The 14,009-nt window shown below is 41.1% G+C and overlaps 1 protein-coding gene across 1 annotated transcript in view; it reads right to left on the bottom strand.

Moving 5' to 3' along the window:
- T265_12657 (hypothetical protein) overlaps positions 1–14,009 on the bottom strand; it is a gene marked incomplete at both ends in the record, with an annotated part of 31,238 nt that overhangs the window by 784 nt on the left and 16,445 nt on the right. The gene's annotated exons all lie outside the window — the stretch shown is intronic.

The raw sequence follows: 14,009 nt of genomic DNA on the forward strand, positions 1-14,009 counted from the left end.
CCAAAAGAATTTTGACGAAGATAGCCTGCGGAGTTTGATAGAAAACCTTCATGTCTTGAAGTTCTTCGCCAAGGACGAGTTGAATAGATAGCATTTAGTTTTAGTTCAAAAGACGTTCGCTCCACTTGATGTTTTATCTCGTCCCAAACCCGAAGAACAAACAAAACCAGTTCAGTCCTTCGACCAATTGAGGATAAGCAGTTAAGTGGCATTCAGCTTGATCAAATAAAGTACCAACACTGTCTGGTCGATACTGCATTGATCTGGATAATCAAATGCCATCGATAGTATGCTTCAACAGATTTAGTTCGCTCAAAAGACGTTGCAAGTGATTATCTGAACTTAACAGTTTTCACTCCTAACTGTACTTGTGATTAAGTCCTGAACTAAGCATGACCTTCTACTTCTGACCAATACTCTTCTATCGCTTCAAGTGACTTGTCAGACACAACAATACCACGTCATCCATCTTCCCACATGTTCGGCAGGCCGGACCACCTCGATGGATACATGCGCTAGTAGCGACTTTCCGGGAGCTGCACGTGACTTACGATACACCATATAAAGCAAGTATTTTAAACTTCTTTTTTTTCAAACATGAATAAGTATCTTACTGTTCTGCCGCCTCACTAGATAGGCATATGCACAATTTACACTTCGCAATTGGAACTCAATCGTTTTGGTAGCCGCAATCAACTATCAAAATTATTTTGATTTTGAATGGTTACAAATGTAAGTTAATTGAGCTGTTATTGTTACGGTGCTTCAGGTTCTTTGAAAAAAATGTGCACAATGAAATCGCCAAATTCAGCATCAATAGCGGCAGTAAGCTGAATGATTGTAACACGGACGAACGTGTTTGTGCAACCTACCTTGGAAGCGATCGATAGGCGCGGTTACCAACCAACATAGATCTTTGGTTGAATCGGTTTGGAACATAAGCGAAATTCATCAATATTATTGTAAATAGCTCACAGCAGAAATGTTTACCGGTGTTTCGTTGAACATCAAGACTGAGAAAATCGTGTTTTTGGTTGGTCCACCTTCAAACGCGTCGGGATCTCCAGCTGACACTCGCCAATTGACAACGAACGATTCGTTTGTACGCGATTCCGAATGCTTCTTTCCATAGCATACACAGTGCACTGGGAAACAAATCTCCCAGTTGGTTCTTCATAGCCCTACCGTGTTAGGTGATCAAAAGACCTGCCTACAAAACTCCATAGAACGGGTTTTGATCCGATTCGAGACTTGATTCTTGTCTTTTGGATGCAAACATTAGGAGGTGTTAAACAGGCTTGAACAGGCTACTCATCCATGGACATGCGTCCCAGTCACAAGTGTCAGCAAACTTAACACATATTCGTAATAGTTTATGTTTTACAAATCTGTTAACACACATCTGTAATTTTGTCAGCGATAACGTAAAACAAAAAACTGTTTTTCTCAACTTATCAGCACACAGAGGTTGGAAGGAAAAGAAATTCTCCATTTCTCAGTAATATTGGTGTTTGCGAAGCTGCGGTTCTACAGTTGCTTACGCTTGGTTTGGCGGTACTCTCTGGATCAACTCCAATTATGCTAGCATCGAAGACTCGCTGTCGGATCTAATCTATCTGCCGTTTATCTACCTACCTATCTAACTAACTACCTACCTACCTACCAATTTATCCGTCTATCTATCTATCTATCTATCTATCTATCTATCTATCTATCTATCTATCTATCTATCTATCTATCTATCTATCTATCTATCTATCTATCTATCTATCTATCTATCTATCTATCTATCTATCTATCTATCTATCTATCTATCTATCTATCTATCTATCTATCTATCTATCTATCTATCTATCTATCTATCTATCTATCTATCTATCTATCTATCTATCTATCTATCTATCTATCTATCTATCTATCTATCTATCTATCTATCTATCTATCTATCTATCTATCTATCTATCTATCTATCTATCTATCTATCTATCTATCTATCTATCTATCTATCTATCTATCTATCTATCTATCTATCTATCTATCTATCTATCTATCTATCTATCTATCTATCTATCTATCTATCTATCTATCTATCTATCTATCTATCTATCTATCTATCTATCTATCTATCTATCTATCTATCTATCTATCTATCTATCTATCTATCTATCTATCTATCTATCTATCTATCTATCTATCTATCTATCTATCTATCTATCTATCTATCTATCTATCTATCTATCTATCTATCTATCTATCTATCTATCTATCTATCTATCTATCTATCTATCTATCTATCTATCTATCTATCTATCTATCTATCTATCTATCTATCTATCTATCTATCTATCTATCTATCTATCTATCTATCTATCTATCTATCTATCTATCTATCTATCTATCTATCTATCTATCTATCTATCTATCTATCTATCTATCTATCTATCTATCTATCTATCTATCTATCTATCTATCTATCTATCTATCTATCTATCTATCTATCTATCTATCTATCTATCTATCTATCTATCTATCTATCTATCTATCTATCTATCTATCTTATATGTCTGTCCGTCTGGTACAATATTCCGTCGGTTTTACGCAGTAATGAATCGATCGAACTCCAAATATTTCTAATATTTCCCCAGTAGCTTTCATCTTCAGTTCATTTACTAAGTGACGAAAGTCATTTTCGTTATTTGGCCTCACTTAAGACGCCCTTCGCATTTTGTTGTATTTTTCGTGTTCAAGAATTTAGTAGGGTTGCCTAACCGCATTTCGCGAGAAGTCGGTTGATTATTAACTTCTGAGTAAATGGGAGCGTTGTCTAGCTCAACTCAACAAAGTTCTGGTAACTAACACTTTGACTGCGAAAAAACCGGTCCTCGGTGCGATGGACTACTCCCCGAAAAAAGGCCTCCTGTCAACGTCAAGAGCTGCATTGCGAGGGACTTGACTCTTTGTCTTGAAGATTTCTCGTGAATGGTCGAGAACGATGGAATGTACAGTTTTGATTTTTCTGTGTCGATCCTCAGCGTGGGCCCCCATAAGATGTAAAAAACAAACATTTAATGAAGAAGATCAGGTTCCAGAAGGCCCGAGACCTACTGAGTATTGTGTAAACTTCCCTTTTTTGAATGGACCAGTCGTCCACAACTATCTTCAGCCGAAGAGATCCAAGTTATGTTGCTAACAGATTGAAAGCAACCTGGCCTGGATTTGAAGCAATTTTTCGCTCTTGGAGTAGCACGGTCACCTTTAGCGTCAGAAGGTGTTCGATTGGAGCAAGGATTTGCTTTCTGACAGGACTCGCACTCAGACGCTCTCGGTCTTGCCCAACAACATTTGCAACTGTTGTGGAAGCCTGTTTTATATCTCTTACCTTTGAAGCACCTGTCTGTCATCCTACCGCGGCATCCCAGACAGAAAAGCTACCCTGAAGACTACAAGGGACCACTTCGAAACCTGTGGTCAGTTGCTCTCATCCTAGAAAAATGGCCTACCAAATATCCGGATCTGTGTTCGTAGTCACAGTTGGTGCCCGATGAAGCTAGAATGGTCCAAATTATCGTCGATATTAAATTATCATTAAATGGCTAACCGAACCGTTCTGGGACTCACTTCAGGTGAGCAAGTATTTTCGGTAAATATGTACACTTCATTCACTAAAAACGGTTCCTGAAAAGTTGCGAATTGTGAACACAGGCTATCGGTAAGATGAATAACCAGTTAGGGCCGATCAAGATCATTTAGCAAGACAGATTGTCGGATAATATGGGTTTAAACATTGCATTGCCGAAAAGTTGTTAGCCATACACACCTACCCAGAAAAATGGGATCTAGCTTCTCCTGGACACATGCTCAAGTTGGAGTTGATTGGGCTTTTATTTGTATTTCCCAGCCACCAAGTCAAACGCGACAATCAAGCCACTAAAATTGTATTCTCTTGAAAATAAATATATCCGTTTGTGCATACTGTATCACAGAAACTTTTAACAAACATATCTTACAACTTTTCTTTCCTCGACTCCTTTCGTAGAATTTGAACAGCGACACCACAAACCATGGTCGCTGGTTCCTAGGTATTACGGTTGGAGAGAACAGTTTAAAAAAATTATGTAAAAAAGTTGTAGACACATAAAGACACACACTGTGGAGACTCTTGAGGCTTTCACCAGCACCAGCAATGCCATCTACTTTTCTTTTCTGCTTCCGGTTCGACGACAGATGTGCCTTTTGGAAAGTCGCCAGTTAGCAGTGAAGCGTTTTAAGGAAATATCACAGCAAGGTAGACGGAAAAAGTAAGTTGCTTTATGAGCTTTTTAAGGGCTGATGATCTTATCTCCTTTTGTACAATATAGCTAGGAACAAACTGATGCACGAAGTGTTTTTTTCACATGGACGAAATTGTTCTCAGAGTGATGCATCCAACGGTCAACATCCGTTATTCAGACCGACAGGTGATTGATCCTACTACATCATTCTAGTGGGTTTCGGTCAGGAAAAAAATCGTGGCCGATTGTTTTGAAGGAATAACCACGTGTAAATATAAAATCCATCTGGATTTTCGGGTAAAGTAACCAATTAATTGCCCTCCTAAAGTGTTAACTAACCAACAAACCATTTAAGCGATTAGCTGAAGCAGATGGCAAAGATGGGCGTATCGTTTAAGTGTCCTGCACCATGTTTCGAAAAATACACATCAGGGTTCATATGCCTAACCGTGTAAAGTGAGATATCGCTAACCGCCCCAATGAGACCCACCTATCAACTCCCATCACCAGCTACCATTGGTCCCTCATGTGACCTGAGAGGAAGCTTTACTCCAACAATTAAACTATAAGGCTCACAACGCGCAGCTCACTGCCGTGTACACGAAGCACACTGAGCGACCGATTAATCACAACAACGCAAACTGAGTTCTACCCAGTTCCGAAATAATGCGGGATCAAATGATAGCTTCGAATTCAATGTATTGAAATCTCCCCATCGACTGCCAACCATGTGACCTCAAGGTCATCGACCAACCTCTGATTTATGGGTTTTCATTTCATTGCGACTTCCAGACAGTGAACATTTGATTCACCGTCTTTCACAATGGGTGTAAAATATCATCATCATTATTAGAGAATATCATTAAAGATCGTTTAACTTCACTAGGTATACTGATTCTGTCGGCATGAAATATTCGCAGAGTGATTGATACCGACGTAGGATGTGAGCACTTTACAAACCAGTGCCTCATCCGCAAATAGTGATGGGGATTGCGGGAAGCCCAAGATTGCAAGAAGGACTCAACTGGAAATGCTGGCAAAACAGGGGTTGGTGAAGGTGTCAGTCTGGCCTAGGGATGTCAGTGCAATATCAGCAAGCAAATACACAGCTATCCACATACTTATTATGCTTTTAGGATTGACACTGCAATGTCTGCCAATTATGTAAATACCAGGCGACTGTAAACGTCGTTTCCGGGGAAGATCAATCCCGCCAGACTGTATTATCGGATCATTATATTATTGTACCTACAGTACTTCATAATTGGAAAATGCCCTGAAAAATTTCGGTGAATTAACCATGAACGACAGGCCGACTTCCTTGGAATCAACATTGCCGAGGCTTGGAGTAAAACCAGAAGAATTCATGATTGAGGAGAGCGTGACTCTTACCCAGACGTCTTCAGAAGAGTATTACAAAATCCGTCGACAGCTTGCCACTGACGATCGGACCCAACGAACTTCTCGGCTGGACCATGTATTTGTTGCGCGGTTATGGTAACGTCCTGTGCACTAATGACACCCTTATAACAGCAATGAGAAACCGCACTAAGAAACCGAAAGAGGAAACCGCTTGAAATTTCGTTTAACGTCCAGTGACTGGATGGAAAACTGTTTTTTTAACAGTGGAAGCCGAGATACAAAATATGGTTCGTTCTCTTCACAAAGTTATGCTCCTTAACCAGCTGACCATACTACATTAATCCTACCAGATAGCAAGCGACTAATAGGCTTCCGCTGTATAAACTGCTTGCCATATTCAGAGTGGCAGTTTGACACAAAGATATTTGTGTACAATGCTTAGGCAATTCAGGATGAGCGGATTATTTTATTATGTTTCCAACAATGTGTATAAGTAAACGATGTCATGTCATGGATTTGTCTGTGCAAAAACAAACTGATATTTTGGGGTTGCTGAGAGTAACGACCACAGTAAAAAAAACTAGGTTTTGTTGAGTATTCACAAGCAGCACTTATTTGGTACAACTTATTTGTAGTGAATGCACTATGAGGAAAGTTCACCAGTCATTCTTAGCTGTCATGCGAGAGAGAAAAATTTTGTCCCCACACAGTAGGATTAGTCCATTTACTATCAAATATTCATAACGGGATTCCAGTATTAGTGTTCTGTATAAGGTAGTCTTGTTAACCTAACTGTGTTGAAAGTGAGGTCACCTGCAATAACACTGCTGCAAATACCAAAATGTAACTTCAGCCCCCGTGAACAGCTGATCCAGGCTTACAGGAAACCAGCTGACCAGTATTTGATTTGACAATTGTTTTGAAACTTTTGAAATGACTAGCATAATGTTCGTTTTTTCTACAGAGAGACAAACAAGTTAACACATGATTTCGCTAGTGCGGTCATATGATATGCTTGCACTTACAAGTACTTTCATACATGTTTGGTTCACCGACACATTGAAAGTAATGGTAATTAAACGTAACATGAACGACGTATACATGAGTAACCAAAACCACGCGATCACGCATTTAGAGGATGGTGTGTCAGTTTTCTGAGCAACACCAATAAGCACGAAGTACCAGTAAGAGTGGGAGAAAAATAACGAAGCAGACTGTATTGTTGTCAGGCACTGTTTGACCTACTAATTTAGGTCTGAATCGAGAGACAGACCATCAGGGACATGGACCGTGGAAAGGAAACTCTAATGAACAGTCAGGGGAACTCGGCTTCGTGACAAGGAACACCCGGCATGCGTGTAGACAGGTGACCTCTGATTTGGTGCACACGTTTATCCGGTGCGTTTTGAAATATAGGTTGAATAACGTGATGTTACAACTTCTAGTCTAACCGGTCAGCCACACCATCTTGTATCTCTCGCCTATTAAGTCAGATGTTCCATAGAGTGGTCGGATTCCTAGTAGAGGAGAACGTGATCTAATAAACTGCTACTCGTCTACCGTATGGATGTCGAGGTATCTGTCCGCAGATGCAGTGATTAGGTTTTCTACTGTTGACAGTAAGACTACACCGCACGAGGCTACATGTGGCCTTCATGAATTCAATAACTTAAGGATCCAATCATTTAGTGACTGACTCGCTAGTCATTGGTTAGTGCTTGTAGACAGAACTTTGAAACACAATGAGCTGGAGATAGATCTGAGTGTCAACACCGTTTTACTCCTTACAGTTTTTGTCCGTTTGCGTGCTACGGCTACTATCAGAAAAGGATACGACTTGACGGAGGCCCAGTGTACCGTCCTGTCTTGATTATCTCTCGACCGATCCATTTGAAAAGCTGTCGAAATGAGTAAAAAGATGACACTCATTCATTGGATGGAACGACTGACAGTAACAATTATTGAGATATATAGCTTCAACCTGAACGAGTAGTTTTACAAAGCTGGACGAAAGGTTGCCGTGGGGTGAGCTTTGAACATCTACGGAAACTAAACGACTGAATTATTTTTTGTGATAAATAGCAAAAGATAAGTATGAACAAACTTTAGAACAGTGGCAGAACAGTGTGACAGACCACATCAATCCGTACCCATATCGAGCCTACGATTCCAGAACATGCGCTTAAAATTCTCAGTGCCAGTTGACCAGGTGACTTTTGATCTGTTCGCCGAGCATGGAGACTGATTTACAGACGTTTCGTCATCATTCGCTGAGATATCATCAGTGTGCAGTTGGGTGCATTGTTGATGTCTCCTCGAATAGTGACGAAACGTCTGAAAGTTAGTATCCATGCTCGGCGAACAAGTCAACAGTCGTCTGATCAGCTGCCAATGAGTTACCGAACTACCCGTGCCAAAATCCTCAGCAAAACTCACTGAGGTTAGAGACAGGATGATAGTTTGATGCCCTTGTAGTCGCACTTGGTACCCAAGACATAGAACGGGACTTTGCAAACAAATCGGCCGCTTAAAGTACCACCTAGGCCATTTTGATGAAGCCAGACGTGTACAACACCTAGAGAACGGAGGCAACAGGTGATATGGGGATGCTCATTCAGCTTTGACAACCGGATTGCCTTAATCCGTTAGCTCTTTCGAAGCAAATTTAAGCAGATAGATTTCTAGGTCCGGGCTTAGTTACTAACTTGCCACAAACGCACCAAACCAACAAGTAATAAATTAATGAAAAGCCACAAGCAAAAATACTCAGAGACGTGAGAAAGTTAGTAATAAGTTCGGCGTAACCCCAACTCATCGAGAGATACGCGCAACCGCATCCGGTCCCAATACTACTTTGTAGCACATGTTCGCTTACTGACTTTCCCGAGCTGTATTCACTGAGCACTGACTAACACAATGTCCTTGGATTGTTGTCTTTATTGATTGATTAGTAAATCCTTTTGAAAGTATACGTATGAACGAGCAAACTGTGACAGCTTTTATGCAGATGAACCTGACGACGAGCTAGGTCAAAGTCAGTCATTAGGTGAGTGCGTTGGATTATGGTTTCGCTCTGCGTCTATCCTTGAAATAAAATGTGGAAGAACACGTTGTAGAGGATTCCATCTCACATTTATTCTTATGTGGAAACATTAAGACAATAACAAGGAAGACTCAATTTGCACAGTTTATTTGAGTTGGTTGATTGTATCAAAAGCGCTTCTCTGTCAGAGTGATCAAGAAGCTTTAGGTGTTATATCGAAACGACATTCTGATTCTGAGACAAAATGATCTTCCAGGCTGAATTCATTTCAACCGATTTTGGGCACTACTCAGGGTACCACTATCTTACTGTTGACGGTAGTGCAAAACATGGCAGTGAACTCTAGTTCCACTTGTTAAACAGTAAAGCAAACAGCGTACATCTTCAACCAAACTCGGGTCATCTGACTCGCAAACCGTCGTGTTATCTAAAGCGTTTTGTTCTGATCAGGTTGAAACAAGGGATAAGAACAAGAAAGTCACGGATTGAATACATTTCACACACTCTCTTCTATTACAAAACGAATACAGTAGTATGAAAGGCAATATGGTAGTACAGTTCACAACATTTACGCAAATCTAAAACATTGTCACCAATTAGTGAAACCAGGGTATTATCGGAAAAATACCATCCCATTCCGAGCGCAGACTGACGTGGAATAACTTATCAACATGGTCTGAAGGAACAGCTCGTTTTGTGTTGAGACCTTGAACGACGGGCTGAATTCAGATCTTCGCGAACGCAGTTGTTTGGTCTCTGGATTTGATCAGAGTTGAATCATAGTCAGCTGACACGACACAGAATTTTCCTGGGCATGTGGCCGTTGCTCGTGTTTTAGGTTTGCTATCAGTTTCTACCGATGTACGCACCACCCCAACTCCAGGTGACCATGTAGGTACCACAACTCCCCAATGAAATTAACGCTGGTATTTGGACTGGTGTAATGCATGCATGTAGCTGTATTGCATTACAACTCCACGGCAGTCTTTTGTTAATTAGACCAAAAGTACGGGCTACAGTATTGGGTCAAAATATGGGTACTTTTTCGGCACGGCAGTTGAAGTTTTCGCTCAGAGTGAGGTGTTTTCTGAAAAGACAGTCAAGGTAGCTATCTCGTCGCAATACACCTTCGAGCGGCTTCATTTCCTTCGCTAGTGTATCCCAGCTACAAATCTGTCTTCCAGCTTTCTGAAATACTGAAATGATGGATGGATTCAAATTTCTCCTGCGCAGGACAAAAACTCGTAAAGTTCGGATTTCTATGCGGATTTCCAACGCCTGATACCATCGATAGTTCTGGAGAGCAACACATCAGGACAGAGAGGGAACATTGTCTGCTTTTTCAAAGTGAAATGTTCCCGTGAGAAGTATTAACAACAGACATCAGCTATTTAGGCCGTATGTGGAAGCTCATGGTGAGTGATGGGCTTATCACGTCAGATTCTGTCGAGTTCCGAAATTTACTAAGAACAACATCGGTCGGAGCTGGTAGTAAAGTATTCGCCCAAATAAAAATTGACATCCGTAGCATACAGTAAAATAAGTTTTTTAAAAACAGGGTTGAGCAGAGTGATGACATATGGATGAGATTCCAGATGGTGATCTAAAAACTCAGTTCCAACAAGCAGACGCTAGTAGAAAGTGACTGTGCATCAAGCATCATTGTCTTGTCGCTCCATTTCTGAAACGCGCTGAAGACGAAGTTTAATCATGAGGTCTGAACGGGTGAACATGTTCTAAATTGGTTGTTATACATTACAAAGAAGAAGACAGGATTCCATCATCTAGTAGCCAAATTAATGTCGCAAACAAATTGGTACTGCTCAAAGTTAAATACTGTAAACACAGGTTCAACAAAGTCCAAACTTTTCAAAGAAATCACTACTTGTATGCCGTTCACGTGGATGTGTGCACTCAGAAAGTTGAAAAGTTTTTCGGCTATGCGGCCACGCCAACTTCAGTAACCAAAATAGTTGTAGCTAAATAAGTCCCAGTGAAGATAATTTCCAAACTGTCAACTGGAAACGGGCTTGATATTGTCAGCGAATAACAGTGACATTGTTGATGAACAAGAAAGACAGTTGTTCGCTTCTGGAGACCGGATGTCACAACCAAGTGTGAATAAAATAAGAATTGTACAACAAATCACTGGTCGATATTCTACTTAGATGTGATGGCAGTCACCCCCAAAGCCGTTGCGCTGAACATATAGTAATAGTCTGGACGGTAGGAGTCACAGATTTTTGCAGACATCAATAATTGCCAGGTGTCTACTGATCGCCTCTTTCTTATTGGGCCACAGTCGTTTCCGGTGTAGTTATCTGGCTGTTCATGACCAAACAACACTGCAAGTAGGAGATGAATGAGCACTCTAAATCAGCTGATTTAGCCCAGCGGGCTTGAAAAATTGCTGGATATGATGGATAGAGAAAAGTTTACTGTTATGTTTAGCTTCGACTCCAACTACACCTAGGGTTGTGAATGAGGAATGATTGCGGAATAACACCACACTACCAACAAAAATATAAGTAGCCCAGAAGGAAGAATTAATTCACAAGATAGTCAACGCTTCGTCTGAGAAGTTGCAGTCCGAGGAGCTGGTCAATACGTGATCACGTGATGTTGGTTCCGTGAGCAAAGGATGACTAGCATTATATCCAGTCTAAGTGTGCGAGTTCATCACACTGCTGAACAGGCACTTGTTTACTCTAAACCTACTTACTAGCTTGGGGGTTGCGTTTTCGAATCTCCCGGGAGATTCATGAGATACACATTGCTGATCATTCCCAGCAAGGATCATACAGCTGTGCCTCTCGGTTTTTCAGCATAGAACGCCTTCACTTACGGGACGAAATCTCCGTTGAAAACAAACAACTAGTCGCTTCTACTGATTCGACCGGGCCTTGTTTATCTACTGGTCATTAGCCATGAGGGTCAACAAGGTGATATTTTGTTTTCTGAAGCCCTAGTTAACAGAATGAAAACTGCGAAAAAGTAGCTCATATGTACGGTGTGAGTTCATATAGAATGGATAATAATCGAAATACTCTAGAATTGCACCAGATAACAATGGGCTTTTCTCGTTTGCTGCATTCAATATTAGTTTCATTATAACTTTCAGTTTCGAGAAGATGATTATCGATGTTATTCTGCGGCTGCTTTGCTCCGTAGACTGTCGTTATACCATTCTGGCTGGAATGCAAGTCACCTTATACATAGTTCTCGATAGTGAAATGCAATTTTCTGATAGCTAACGCTATCTTGTAGCATGCCACAGAATTTCGACCAATATCGACTCCGCAGTGGGCTCTGGATTGACCCAGTACTTTTGTGGCACAACGAAGCAGACATATTTGAGCCACAGTAGCAAGAACTTTGCAGGCTGAAACTGACTGCATTCGCGGGAGACCGTACACTCTAGCCTAACTACACTGGGACGACGTGAAACGCGCTTGTCATTTCAATTGATTTATAAGTAATGACGATCTACAACCCTGCTTCCTGGGCTTCGGTTCATGAGGATTATTTCAGTTTCCTATCTACAGAAATTGTCCTGAATCCCTACCTCTGATGCTTCCATAGTGTATGTACTACATACTTGGCGGGCACGCCGGGATGGCCATCACCCATTGATAGTTCTACCAAAGTATTTGGCCGTAGACTTGTGCGTACAGGCCCTAACACGTGGCCATTCACACATGGCCAATGAATATTCAGACACAGCGACCTCCGTACACTCTCACTATCCTCACGCACCGTGCCATTAGCACCGAATGGGTCACATGGATTATGTTACACTCGGGAACGATGTCCTCTAAAAGGAAGACCACTGTAGTGCACAGTGCTTGCTATTCCGATCAGTTCATAAACAAGCGTCGGTGGGGCTCACTGGGGCTTCTTTCTCTCTTCAACCCACATAAATTGCTATGAATCCCTACTTCCGGAGAAGCACGCACCCCCGGTTGCTTCCGTGGCGTGTCTGATATATATCTATTCAACCTTGTACGTTTGTTTTGCGTGTTGGCTGTGATTCACAAGTTTCCTCCCTGTTAAATCAATAACACACGCAATGGAGCGGTAGGACTACGTTTATAGAACACGAAACCCACCCGAGATAATGGGTTAGAGAAGCTGCGTACTGCTTCGTATGTGGAAAGTTGCATGTCACTCACGTAATGCAAATAGAATTTGCATTATTGCTGTATGGTATTTCACACAAAATTATGCCATCTGTTTCTTACTGTTCCAAAGAAGGAATCCTTTCGACCTGATACAAACGTTCTGGTGAATATGTATGATGAATACTGTCAGCGTTTTCTCCGTGACATGTGCACTGAAGGAACGTAGGCTCACAGAGGAGCACATAAGTTATCTCCACTTAATTTCTCATCAGTGCACAACTTCTCTGGAAAGTTGGAAACTGTATTAAGGCTACAACAACCAACAAACTGCTGTAAATTGCATGCACCCGACGTAGAAATCATTAAACTAGGTGGGGTTAACGTCCCGTGTTGGACTTTTTCGGAGGTATGATGGAAACCTTTGGAATTAGCTGTACTTTGGGGTGAACAAAACAGACGAAAAACACGCCTATGTCAGAAGATCACATGTGTAAATTCAAGTTTTGCAAGAAGAAATCTATTTTCGGTTGAAATTAACGCACAACCAACCAAATTACTAGTTGTATTTCAAGGGGCTCAGCTATTGATGTTAAAGTAAACCATGAGGTTCCGGATCATTCGAAAAACAATCAATTACAATTCAGAAATGATGAACTCCAATTTTTTCCAACAATGACCCAAACATGTTTGGGTCAGAAAAAGCGTAAAATTCTGGTGATAGATTCTGACCATTGTTCTTGAATGCCCCAACAAAAAAGAGATGATTGCAAGTGACGACTACATAGCAATCCAAGTAATGATGAGTAAATGGAAACGGAAAAGCTGAATGGTCGCTCTATTGGTGGCTGTTTATCTGTTGATCGAGAGTGACGACTGATTTTCAGGCGTTTCGCGCCCACTCAGGGGAACATCATTAACACATGCTTCGTGCGTAACTGCTTTTTCATACTTGCGCACAGTTTGTAAAGAGAACCGCCAACCCGTAAGGTGATTGGCTGTTTATAGGTCACTGTACTCGAAGCTTGATTGGACCGAGTGTGACATGTGCTGCGTTGTCTCTCTTCTATTTGTGTGGCTAACAGTTGGGCAACAGTTTTCTTGGGGTACAATTGGCCGTAAATTTCTTTAATTGTACACCTCTGGAAGCCCGTCGGAGCGGTTAATGTACACACCGTGAGCTCTCACCTCCACTAGTCCTCGGCCGTTTGTTTG

The sequence above is a fragment of the Opisthorchis viverrini genome (assembly GCF_000715545.1).
Source record: "Opisthorchis viverrini unplaced genomic scaffold opera_v5_9, whole genome shotgun sequence".
NCBI classification, from domain to species: domain Eukaryota; kingdom Metazoa; phylum Platyhelminthes; class Trematoda; order Opisthorchiida; family Opisthorchiidae; genus Opisthorchis; species Opisthorchis viverrini.